Here is an 11869-nt window from a genome sequence, read left to right on the forward strand (position 1 = left end):
GATTACTTGAAAATGAGATTGCACCGGTTGAATTAAATGGCTTGAATGAGGTAACAACCTCGAAATAGTTAGAATTGATGCGGAGTGGAAACACGAATCTTCAGAGATATCTTCAGCACTCCGGAACAATTGAATAGCAAGCGGGGAATGATTAAGAGATGCACCGACATACGAAAACACTTGAAACGAGGAAGGGAATATGATCAACATTGAAGGCTTGAATTTAGTCCACCGGAGAAGAAGAATAACGAAGAATAATAAACTTGAAGCTCCGTTAGTATCTTCATGGGAAAACACTGGATACGAACATTGAAAGAAAATAATGAAGAGACTTCGCATCAATAAAAAGGATACTTGATTAAGAATTCTGAGTCCTTGAAGAAAAAGGGTGGGAGGGTGGGAAAACAAAGGCAACTTGGGTCGGATGAAACGAACACCGTTGAGAAAAAGCTTAGAATTGATCTTGCGAATGTTGGAATGACTGGATGCACTTGAAGAGAAACACGCCGGTTGGAAAAGAATTAACATGACGATCTCGATGATCAAGAAGGATTATCATCCACATAGAAATATGAGAACACCACTTAGAATAAGGTATGGAATCAACACTTGTCATTGAAGCAACTCGAATACCACAAATAAAACAAAACAAAGGATTGGCTCGCAGAATAAGCCAGAACAAACATATGATAGAGATTTCGTCCGAAGTTTTCGTGGTGGGGCCCACACGGGCTCGATCGTACAGCACCATCATGTACAAGGCAGTGCACATGACATACGAAGCGTCCCCGAGTCGGCATAGCCAAGGACTCTTTAAGACACTACGAGACCACTGTAAAACCAACCGTGGAAAGGCGGACCACTAGACGTCGAACCCCAATCTCATATCATGCATCTGTCGGAAAGATGTCCTAAGAGCTACTTGAATTCCCACTTATAAACTCCCGAAACTTTCTGGTTATGCAATCTGGTGTTGGGGATACAGGGGACACAAAAATATATCACCCAAACTAACAATACCTAGATCCAGCTGTATCCATCCGTCAACACATAACCAAGAAAACTCCGGAAATCGTTTACCTCAACCTTCGAAAAGCATCCGTTGTACGAGTTATGGCAATACTCCCGAACTCCCGCCCCAGTACTGGGTGGCGTCGAGGTGATCTCACCAACAACTGCATAAAAGAGATTTCGATGTCGGCGAAACTCAGGTATTCCAGAACTGCAACGATAAAATTGTGACGACAACACCTCGGAGCTCAACTCCCCGGGACACTGCCACAACCCCTAAATGTCAGGAGGCACCAAGAACAATGTTCTCGTCACAAAACCATCGGAACGATTCCAAGATACCCGCGTGATCCTAGAATTTTTTTTAGTGAAATTTGAGGAGAGGAAGGTCAAAACTTCTACGTCAGGAGGCCTCACCAGAGCGACGAAGGGACTGAGGAGTAAAACTAATCCTACTCTCCGATATATATAATCCTAAGACTCAAAACATTTTTGTTCTAGACTCAACAATGCCAGCGATTCGATCAAGCAGGGGGCTCCTAAGTCGGGGATGGCTCTGATTACCAACTTGTAACGCCCACGATGCGGCTATATCTCCCACGTGTCGAGGCACGACTTAGAGGCATAACCGCATTGTGGTTTTGTCGCAAGAAGGGTCATCTTCACACAATCCCATGTAATGAACAAGAATGGGATAAAGAGTTGGCTTACAATCGCCACTTCACACAATACATAAATAAATCATACATCAATCAGAATACACACATAGGTCCGGCTACGGAACCAAAAGAAAAGAAGACAACCCAACTGCTAGATCTCTGATCATCCCAACTGGGCTCCACTACTGATCAATAAGAAAAGAAACAACACAACAGACAAGATCTTCATCGAGCTCCCACTTGAGCTCGGTTGCGCCACCTGCACAGGTATCATCGGCACCTGCAACTGTTTTGGAAGCATCTGTGAGTCACGAGGACTCAGCAATATCACACCCGCGAGATCAAGACTATTTAAGCTTAAAGGAAAGGATGGTGTAATGAGGTGGAGCTGCAGCAAGCACTAAGCATATATGGTGGCTAACATACGCAAAGGAGAGCGAGAAGAGAAGCAACGGAACGGTCGTGAACTAGCAATGATCAAGAAGTGATCCTGAACTCCTACTTACGTCAAAATAACCCAAAAACCGTGTTCACTTCCCGGACTCAGCCGAGAAGAGACCATCACGGCTACACACGCGGTTGATGCGTTTTAATTAAGGTCAAGTGTCAAGTTCTCTACAACCGGATATTAACAAATTCCCATCTGCCACATAACCGCGGGCACGGCTCTCGAAAGATAATACCCTGCAGGGGTGTCCCAACTTAGCCCATTATAAGCTCTCACGGTCAACGAAGGATAAACCTTCTCCTAGGAAAACCCGATCAGTCTCGGAATCCCGGTTACAAGACATTTCGACAATGGTAAAACAAGACCAGCAAAGCCGCCCGATGTGCCGACAAATCCCGATAGGAGCTGCACATATCTCGTTCTCAGGGCACACCGGATAAGTCAAGCTACGAGTAAAACCAGACCTCGAGTTTCCCCGAGGTGGCCCCGCAGGCTGCTCGGTTCGGACCAACACTCGAAGGAGCACTGGCCCGGGGGGGTCTAAAATAAAGATGACCCTTGAGTCTGCAGAACCCAAGGGAAAAGGGGATAGGTGGTAGCAAATGGTAAAACCAAGGTTGGGCCTTGCTGGAGGAGTTTTATTCAAAGCGAACTGTCAAGGGGGTCCCATAAATCACCCAACCGCGTAAGGAACGCAAAATCAAGGAACATAACACCGGTATGACGGAAACTAGGGCGGCAAGAGTGGAACAAAACACCAGGCATAAGGTCGAGCCTTCCACCCTTTACCAAGTATATAGATGCATTAATTAAGATAAGAGATATTGTGATATCCCAACATAAACATAATCCAACATGGAGCAATCTTCATCTTCACCTGCAACTAGCAACGCTATAAGAGGGCTGAGCAAAAGCGGTAACATAGCCAAACAACGGTTTGCTAGGAAGGGTGACAAAGGTTAGAGGTTCATGGCAATTTGGGAGGCTTGAAAAGCAAGTGGTAGGTAGCGCGGCATAGCAATAGAGCGAACAACTAGCAAGCAAAGATAGAAGTGATTTCGAGGGTATGGTCATCTTGCCTGAGATCCCGCAAGAAAGAAGAACGAGTCCATGAAGAAGACAAACGAATGTAGTCGAACGAATTCTCACAACTCCGAATCGAAACCGAAGCTAACGAGAGAAGCAACCCGGAAAGAAGCAAACAACACGGTAAACACACAATCATAAACATGGCATGATGCACAATCAAGTATGATGCATGTCCGGTTTAATGAGGCATGGCATGGCAAAGTGCACATACGAAACTACAAGTTAAGTGGAGCTCAATATGCAACGAGTTGCATATTGACGAAACGCCACATCAATTATTTAGTTCTCTCTCATTATGTACCCAACAATATTAAATGTTATTAAACATGGCAAGGGGTGCATCATAATTAAACAACCTATCTAGGCAAGTTTAAATGAGGCCGGAACAACAAACAACAATTCCGATAACTCCTCATGTCAATTAGCAATTTAATACAAACACAATTTTAAACATTTTAAATGTTGTTATCATGATGCGGATGACATATGCAAGGTATATGCAATTTTATGAAAATGTTGACATGAAGATGATTAGGAGCATTTGGTCACCATGGCAGAAAGAATTGGGTGCCACGGCGATGAAAACGGAAACGATGCCATGGCAACGTCCCGGTTCCGATAACTCGTTGAGCGACCGGTGCAAACGAAGATGTGGATGTGCGGAACATGCAAAAGATGGTGGGGTGATCCCGGTTACCGGGTTCCCACGGGACGATGGCATGACAACGAGGAGGAACATGGAATGACAACTCGGAAACGGTGCAACCACGAGCATCTCATACAACACACACGCATTCGTTCACGGGCGTCGTCTCGGGGTTATACCTTTGAAGCATGCGTTTCGGGACGGATCAAGTTCGGTACAAGGTAGAGGAAGTAGTCGTTCACAAGTCGGAGAGGAAGTAGACGTTCATGTTCCGTAGATGCTCGGGGTCATGACAAGGAACTTGACGTCCACGGGGTCTTCGCGGGTCGACGGTAGTGGTACATGTTGTCGGGGTACTTGTTGGTCCGGTCTTGGTGACGGTAGTTGTACACAAGTAGTAGAGGAACTTGATGCATCCACGCGTAGGGGTACTTGGCGATCGACGGACGTCGTGGTACTTATCGGTCCGGGTCTTGCAAATCCAAAGTGCTCATGTGCGGGGACGTCTCAGTCATTCAACGAAGAGGCCGTGTAGACGAACCGAAGTGGCAGTAGACGAGTTACACGGCCACGGCAGCGGGTACGGCGACGCCTCGCTGGACTTGGCGCGGCCGCGGACGAGGGCTGGAGGTGAACGGCGGGTTGGTGGCGACGAGGAGAAGCAGGAGAAGAGGCGGCGGTGAGGAAGTTCGTGAGGGCCATGGCGAGGAGAGGTGGACTTGACGCGAGCTCCCGGCGACGGGGCGTGGTGTAGGGGAGGCAGACGAGGTCCCGGACGGCAGCCCGGGGTGGATCCGGGCGGCGGCTGCGCGACGAGCTTGAAGATGAAGACGGGAGGCAGCAGCAGCGGATGTGGACGGGGAGGTCGCGTGGGGAGGAGGCTGCTGCGGGCGGCCGGTGCTCGAGGAACTCCTCTCCTCGGGCGCTCGGCGACAGGGGGTCTCGCTCCTCTCCTCTCTCTGGGTGGCGGTGCAAGGGAGAGGACGAGAGGAAGAGGGTGAGGGGATCGGGAGGATGAGACAGGGAGGCTGGCGGCGCTGCAGGGGAGATGAGGGAGAGATCGAGAGGAGGAAGTGGCGGCGCAAGAGGAGAACGAAGGGAGAGATGGGGATCGGGCTAGGTTAGCGAGGGGGCTGCTGGGCCTAGAGGCCGGCCCAGTGAAGAGGGAGGCTGCTGGGCTCTCCACTCCCTCTCTCTTCAAAACTCTTCTAAAAACAGAAAAAGAAAGGAAAGAAAAGGAGAGAAAAGGAAAGAGTGGACAAGAATTTGGACATGGGGATAATTTTCCCGGACTCACAAAAATGCGCTTGATCCAGGAAAAATAGAAGTGGCCTGATTGGACGATATAAATTCAAATGCATTTGAATTTAATTCAAATGATTTGAAGGAAGTGAGGGTTGGGAAGGTCCAAAAATGTTCGGATTTTTGGTGGGGCTCCGGAATAAGATGAAAAAAATATAATGCGAGGTTGGAGACCAAGAATTAAGATAACAAAGGCATTGGGATATTTGCAAGTGTGTTATGGTGAACTCCAACTAATGGAAAATTTATAATAGCTCCATAATTATTAGGAGGATATGTTATAAAGAGAAATCACCATGTGAATTCCCTCGATTTAAATGGATCGAAGATCCATGCAATTTACTTGGTTGAGTTTTTAAAATTAATGACATGATGGCATGATGACATGATGCAATGAAAAATAAGAGCAAGCACAAAATAAACACACGGCGATCACGAAAAATAAGGAAGTCTTCTGAAGCGTCGGTCTTGGGGCGTTACACCTGGCCATAGAGACAGCCGCGCCCATGGCTGAGGAAATGCCTTTTCTCCTTGCCGTCGAGCCCCAGGCTCCGGCGTGGGCACAACATACTGTCCGATTCCTCCAAACAGGGGAACTTCCTGAGGAGCAGGAAGAAGCGGAGAAAGTAGCCCGTCGGTCCGCCCTGTACCAGTTCGTCGACGACGTCCTGTACAGGAGAAGGCCGAACAACGTGAAATTGAAGTGCATCCCCTGGGAGGAAGGACTGGAGCTGTTGGCGGAGATACATGGAGGCATATGTGAATCCCACATAGGGTCGAGGGCCCTTGCCGGAAAGGCATTCCGGCAGGGTTTCTTTTGGCCCACCGCCCTCCAGGATGCGACGGCACTAGTAACCAAGTGTGAAGCGTGTCAGTTCCATTCAAAGAAGCTTCATCAACCAGCTCAAGCCCTTCAAACAATCCCTCTCTCCTGGCCATTCTCGGTCTGGGGGCTCGATATACTAGGCCCTTTTCCCCGCGCTGTCGGGGGCTTTGAGTACTTGTACATTGCAATCGACAAGTTCACAAAGTGGCCGAAGGTGGAAGCAGTGAGAAAGATGACTGCTCAATCAGCTGTGAAGTTCTTCAAGGGACTGGTCTGCCATTTTGGTGTGCCAAACAGAGTCATTACCGACAACGGCACGCAGTTCACAAGCCACACCTTCATGCAATACATCCAAGACCTCGGCAGCAAGGCCTGTTTTGCTTCCGTGGCACACCCACGGAGCAACAGCCAAGCGGAGAGGGCAAATGCTAAAGTGTTGTGAGGCCTAAGAGCAAAGACTTTTGACAAGCTGCGCAAGAGCGGAAGGCGCTGGATTGATGAATTGTCGGTGGTTCTTTGGTCGATCAGGACGACGCCCAATCGAGCCACCAGCCAGACACCTTTTGCCCCGGTCTACGGGGCAGAAGCAGTTCTCCCCACGGAACTCATATACGGGTCACCTCGAGTGATCGCTTATGATGAGCTTGAGCAAGGGCAGTTGCGCCAAGATGACGCGACGCTCCTTGAGGAAGATCGTCTTCGGGCGGCTGTGAGAGCAGCACGCTACCAGCAAGCCTTGCGCCGCTACCATAGCCGCAAGGTTCATGCCCGAAGCTTTGAGGAAGGCGACCTTGTTCTTCGGCGCGTTCAGTCGGCCAAGAATTCCAACAAGTTGACGCTGAAGTGGGAAGGCCCTTATCGGGTAATACGAGTCACCAGGCCCGCGCAGTCCGCCTGGAGACCGAAGATGCTGTCCCAGTGAGCAACTCCTGGAACATCGAGCATCTTTGCAAGTTTTACCCATAAGGCGCGGCTTGTCGGGCCTCCCGGCAAGCCACCTTTTGTACAAGCTTTGCCGGCGAGGCATGTAACCCTTCGTACAAAGCCAGGCGCAGACCCTGAGCATAAACAAATGAAGCGCTGGCGCCCTAAGTTATAGCATGCATGCTAGGTCGAGTCTCTTCCTTGGTTAGGGTTGACAGTGCTTGGCGGCGACTAACCCCTAGCTTAGAGGTCGAGTGCGCGTCTCTCTGTCCTTTTCTGTCATCTTTTGGTTTGCAGGGAACATGAGCATTTCTGCTGAGCTACTTGGAAGAAAGGGCACGGACCGGTGTCCTAACCCCGGCAAACCAAAGTTGCCGGGGGCTGCGAGTACAAGGATCCAACCGTGGCAAGATGAGGTTGCCGGGGGCTGCAGAGCCAGATAAGTCTTCATCCTCTGTCATGCATTTCAGAACAGAACTGGGGCATGTGAAGCCTCGTTTTATCTCCGGGCTACCGTGCTCCCCTTTTTCCTATACCTAAGGATTATATCCTAGGTCTGGATTCGGTTGTAGCCGCGGCGGCAAGGAGGCAGAACGAGGAGCCTGAGCCTACTTCATCCCTGCCTCTGCCAAGAGCGCGAGAACGGTCGAGTGAAGTAAGGGGGGCGGCAAGCCCTGTTGCCGGGGCGAAAAACGTTTATCTTAAATAATAACAAGGATTCGCTCCTTGTCGCAGGGTCTACCCGCGAACGAAAAACCCAGCAAACATCCCTTTTTCATTAAAAACATCCCATACAGGTACAGTTCGTACGGAATGAAAAACATGAGCAAGGAGATTACAAATTCTAAATTTGACAAAGGCCCGCAGGCTTACAGACTAAAAAAGAGATAAGATGCCCGTAATCCCTTTCTTGTCCCTCTCCTCAGGAGGCAGGTCAAGGAGGCGAGAGGGCAAAAGGGGCGCCTAGGCGAGCTACGAGCAGCAGAAAGCACCAAGAGAACACCTCGGTGACCGCCCACGGGTGGGCCGGTGATGACGGTGCCGGGAAAGGAGCTGGAAGACGAGGCGGCAGGACCGGAAATACGCGATGAAGGTGTCGGTGCCCGCGTACTCCGAGTTGACGGCCTTGCCGCCCGTCCTCTTCCTCTTCTGCAGCCTCCCGACGCCAGCTGCCCAAGGAGACGGCCCCGAGAAGTTCAAGGAGCTGGCCCCAGCCTGGCAAGACTCTCCAGGAGGAGCGGCCAGGTGCAGATGCTGCTGCTGCCGAACCGCCCAGGCGAGGGGCGTCCGACGCCTAGTCAGACTCGTCCCCGTCGTCTGCCCCGCTGTCCTCCTCGTCACTTTCGCTCGAGGAAGAGCTTCCATCGTCGGAATCTCCGTCAGAGGAGCTCTCCACGCAGCACTTCAGGCGAGTCCCGAAGTCTCCGAAGACCTTGACGGAGAGCAGGCCGTCCTCCATTAATTTGAAGTAGAGGACAAGCCCCACCGTCAGGCTGTGGATGCGGGCGAACGTCTTCCATCCGCGGTGGAGGTACATCACCCGAGGAGCCGGGAAGTCGACGTCGACCCGCGTGCCCCCATTCCCACAGCCCCTCATGTGCAATCTGAGGGATTGGGGCGGGTCACGCTCCATCTCCCGAGCGAACGGAGCGGGAAGACGAAGACGGCGACGCGGAGGCCGGCGCAGCCTGATGAAGAATTCACGGGGCTGGTCTCCAACATGGCCTTCTATCGGAAAAGACATCATTGGCGGGGGCGAAGCCGGCGCGCCGCCCCGTCCTCCTCTTCCTCGAGCACTACGACCTCTGCCCTGGCCTCGCCCCCTCCCCCGTCCCCTCGCGGCCGGCTCTACCACCGCGGGCTCAGGAGGAGGGGGACGTGCTGTCGAGCGGCGACCCTCGCCGCCACCGTCGAGGGACCAGGATTCCCTTTCTCCATGACGAGTGGAAGGAAGAAGCAGAAGCGAGAGGAGATGGATGATAGGAGAGTGCAGGACGCCATTCCCCCTTCCCCCTCCTTATAAAGGGGCGGGGTCGGGGCTCGGCCGCCCCGCTCGACCAATCCAGCCACCGGAGGCGCATGGAATCGGGACCGACCCGCTGCCCCAACCAGCGACGGCCCGGTTTCCTGCCTCCACCGCTTGCCACCCCAGGCGCATGAAGGACGCGTGGCGGGCGTGCAGAACCGAGGGGACGGGTGAAGCGACCTCTCCCCACCCCGTGATCGTGGGGTGTGGACGCCTTGAAGACCGCGACCCGGCCCCATTCAGTAAATGAGCCGCGCCTCCACGCCTCCCTATTTTTATGGGGAAGGCGCGAGTCGCCTCTTTACTGCAGTGTGACGCATGCGTGCGGAAACCGTCCATGCATGCCGCCCACGTCACGCACACCCCTCCACGCCGCGCCGCGCGCGCGCGTCGTGGGAAGCGCAGCACGCGAAAAGTTTTACTGCGGTAAAAACCGCCCCACCTGCCCGCCCACCGTTTTGGGCCTGGCCCAACAACGTGTCGCGCTTATGTGTGGCCCAGGCCCGGGGGCTCCTGTCGGTGTACAAAAAGAGGGGCGCACCTTTGTACCCCTTTACCTGTGCACGGGCAGTCGGAGCCGCGCCCGCGATCACACCAAGCAGAACTAGGGAGGTGAGCCAAGGTAAGACCGAAGCCCAAGATAATCAGAGCAACACCAAGGCCAAGATCACAAAGAGCAGAGGGACGAAGCAGGTTCCCCCGGCAAGACCCTTGCCGGGGCAGCCTCAGCAGCCCCGGCAAGACCCTTGCTGGGGCAGCTCGCCCCATACCAACAGAGCGAGCCACCCTTGAGCCCACGGTCCCCAACACCATCATCCATGTGGGGCCAGGGCTCGGGAGGCACCTCTGTGGTGGCATGCAGATCTTTGTGAAGACAAATTCAAGATCAGATGAGGATTAGAAGACGACGATCCTCGGCAAGATCCTTGCCGAGGAAACCCACGAGACCCCCGGCAAGGTCCTTGCCTGGGACGACGGCGCCCCATGGGAAGACCCTTGCCGGGCCACCCAGCAAGACCCTTGCCGGGTCACCCGGCAAGGCCCTCACCAAGGACGCTAGCAGGGCCACCGCCAGGACTGCACCAACCAAGTTTCCACTGTCGTTCGCATGCAGCTGCCAGCTCAACCAGCTGCGCAGGCACCTGCGTGGCAACATGCAGCTCCCGGGCCAACTCGTTAAGCGCCTGTGTGGCGGCATGCAGATCTTCGTGAAGGCTCCACCACCGCGCCACCTCAGCTGCCTGCCTGCCTACATGGCACCGCATTCCTCACTGGCCAGGGCGCGTGTCGGAGCGAGGAGGAGCGGCGACGGACGGGACGCGCCTCGCCCCCGTCCCCGATAAAGCAAGGGGACACCTAAGCTACACATTAAATGCGTCTTGTCCTGTAGTACGAGCGATAAGCTCATAGCACTGTGCGCCTTTCCACCTCCTGTGTGCCACCGTGGCAGCCCCTTCCGACTATAAAAGGAGGCCCATGGCATACTGGAGAAGGATTCGGCTCTTTCGAACCACGCACTCACCACAGCTAGTTCGAGAGCTCAAGAACTCTCTGAAATACACCCACCAAAGCAGGACTAGGGTTTTACGCATCCTCGCGGCCCGAACCTGGGTAAACGATCCTTGTGCTGGTTACTAATCCTGCTCTTCTCGCAACCCTGCGCCCCGGCGACCGTAGTAGGGACTCTTGTGATCCCATAGGTGTCGTTTCCTCGACACATTTTGAGATTCCTCGTCATGTCTGTGATCTCATCCGGGACACCGAACAACATTCGTTCACCAAATCACATAACTCATATAATACAACATCGTCATCGAACGTTAAGCGTGCGGACCCTACGGGTTCGAGAACTATGTAGACATGACCGAGACACCTCTCCGGTAAATAACCAATAGCGGAACCTGGATGCTCATATTGGCTCCTACATATTCTAAAAAGATCTTTATCGGTCGAGCCGTTATGACAACATGCATTATTCCCTTTGTCCATCGGTATGTTACTTGCCCGAGATTCGATCGTCGGTATCTTCATACCTAGTTCAATCTCGTTACCGGCAAGTCTCTTTACTCGTTCCATAATATATCCTCCTGCAACTAACTCATTAGTTACTTTGCTTGCAAGGCTTCTTATGATGTGTATTACCGAGAGGGCCCAGAGATACCTCTTCGATACTCGGAGTGACAAATCCTAATCTCGATCTATGCCAACCCAACAAACACCTTCGGAGATACCTGTAGAGCATCTTTATAATCACCCAGTTACATTTTGACATTTGGTAGCACACAAGGCATTCCTCTGGTATTCGGGAGTTGCATAATCTCATAGTCGAAGGAATATGTATTTGACATGAAGAAAGCAATAGCAATAAAACTGAATGATCATTATGCTAAGCTAACGGACGGGTCTTGTACATCACATAATTCTCCTAATGATGTGATCCCATTCATCAAATTACAACACATGTCTATGGTTAGGAACCTTAACCATCTTTGATTAACGAGCTAGTCTAGTAGAGGCTTACTAGGGACATGTTGTTTTGTCTATGTATTCACACATGTATCGAGTTTCCAGTTAATACAATTCTAGCATGAATAATAAACATTTATCATGATATAAGGAAATATAAAATAACAACTTTATTATTGCCTCTAGGGCATATTTCCTTCAGTCTCCCACTTGCACTAGAGTCAATAATCTAGTTCACATCACCATGTGATTTAACACCAATAGTTCACATCGTCATGTGATTAACACCCATAGTTCACATCGCCATGTGACCAACACCCAAAGGGTTTACTAGAGTCAATAATCTAGTTCACATCGCCATGTGATTAACACCCAAAGAGTACTTAAGGTGTGATCATGTTTTGCTTGTGAAAGAAGTTTAGTCAACGGGTGTGTCACATTCAGATCTGTATGTATATTGCAAATTTCTATG

This window comes from Aegilops tauschii, chromosome 5 (genome assembly GCF_002575655.3).
Source record: "Aegilops tauschii subsp. strangulata cultivar AL8/78 chromosome 5, Aet v6.0, whole genome shotgun sequence".
In the NCBI taxonomy this organism is placed as follows: domain Eukaryota; kingdom Viridiplantae; phylum Streptophyta; class Magnoliopsida; order Poales; family Poaceae; genus Aegilops; species Aegilops tauschii.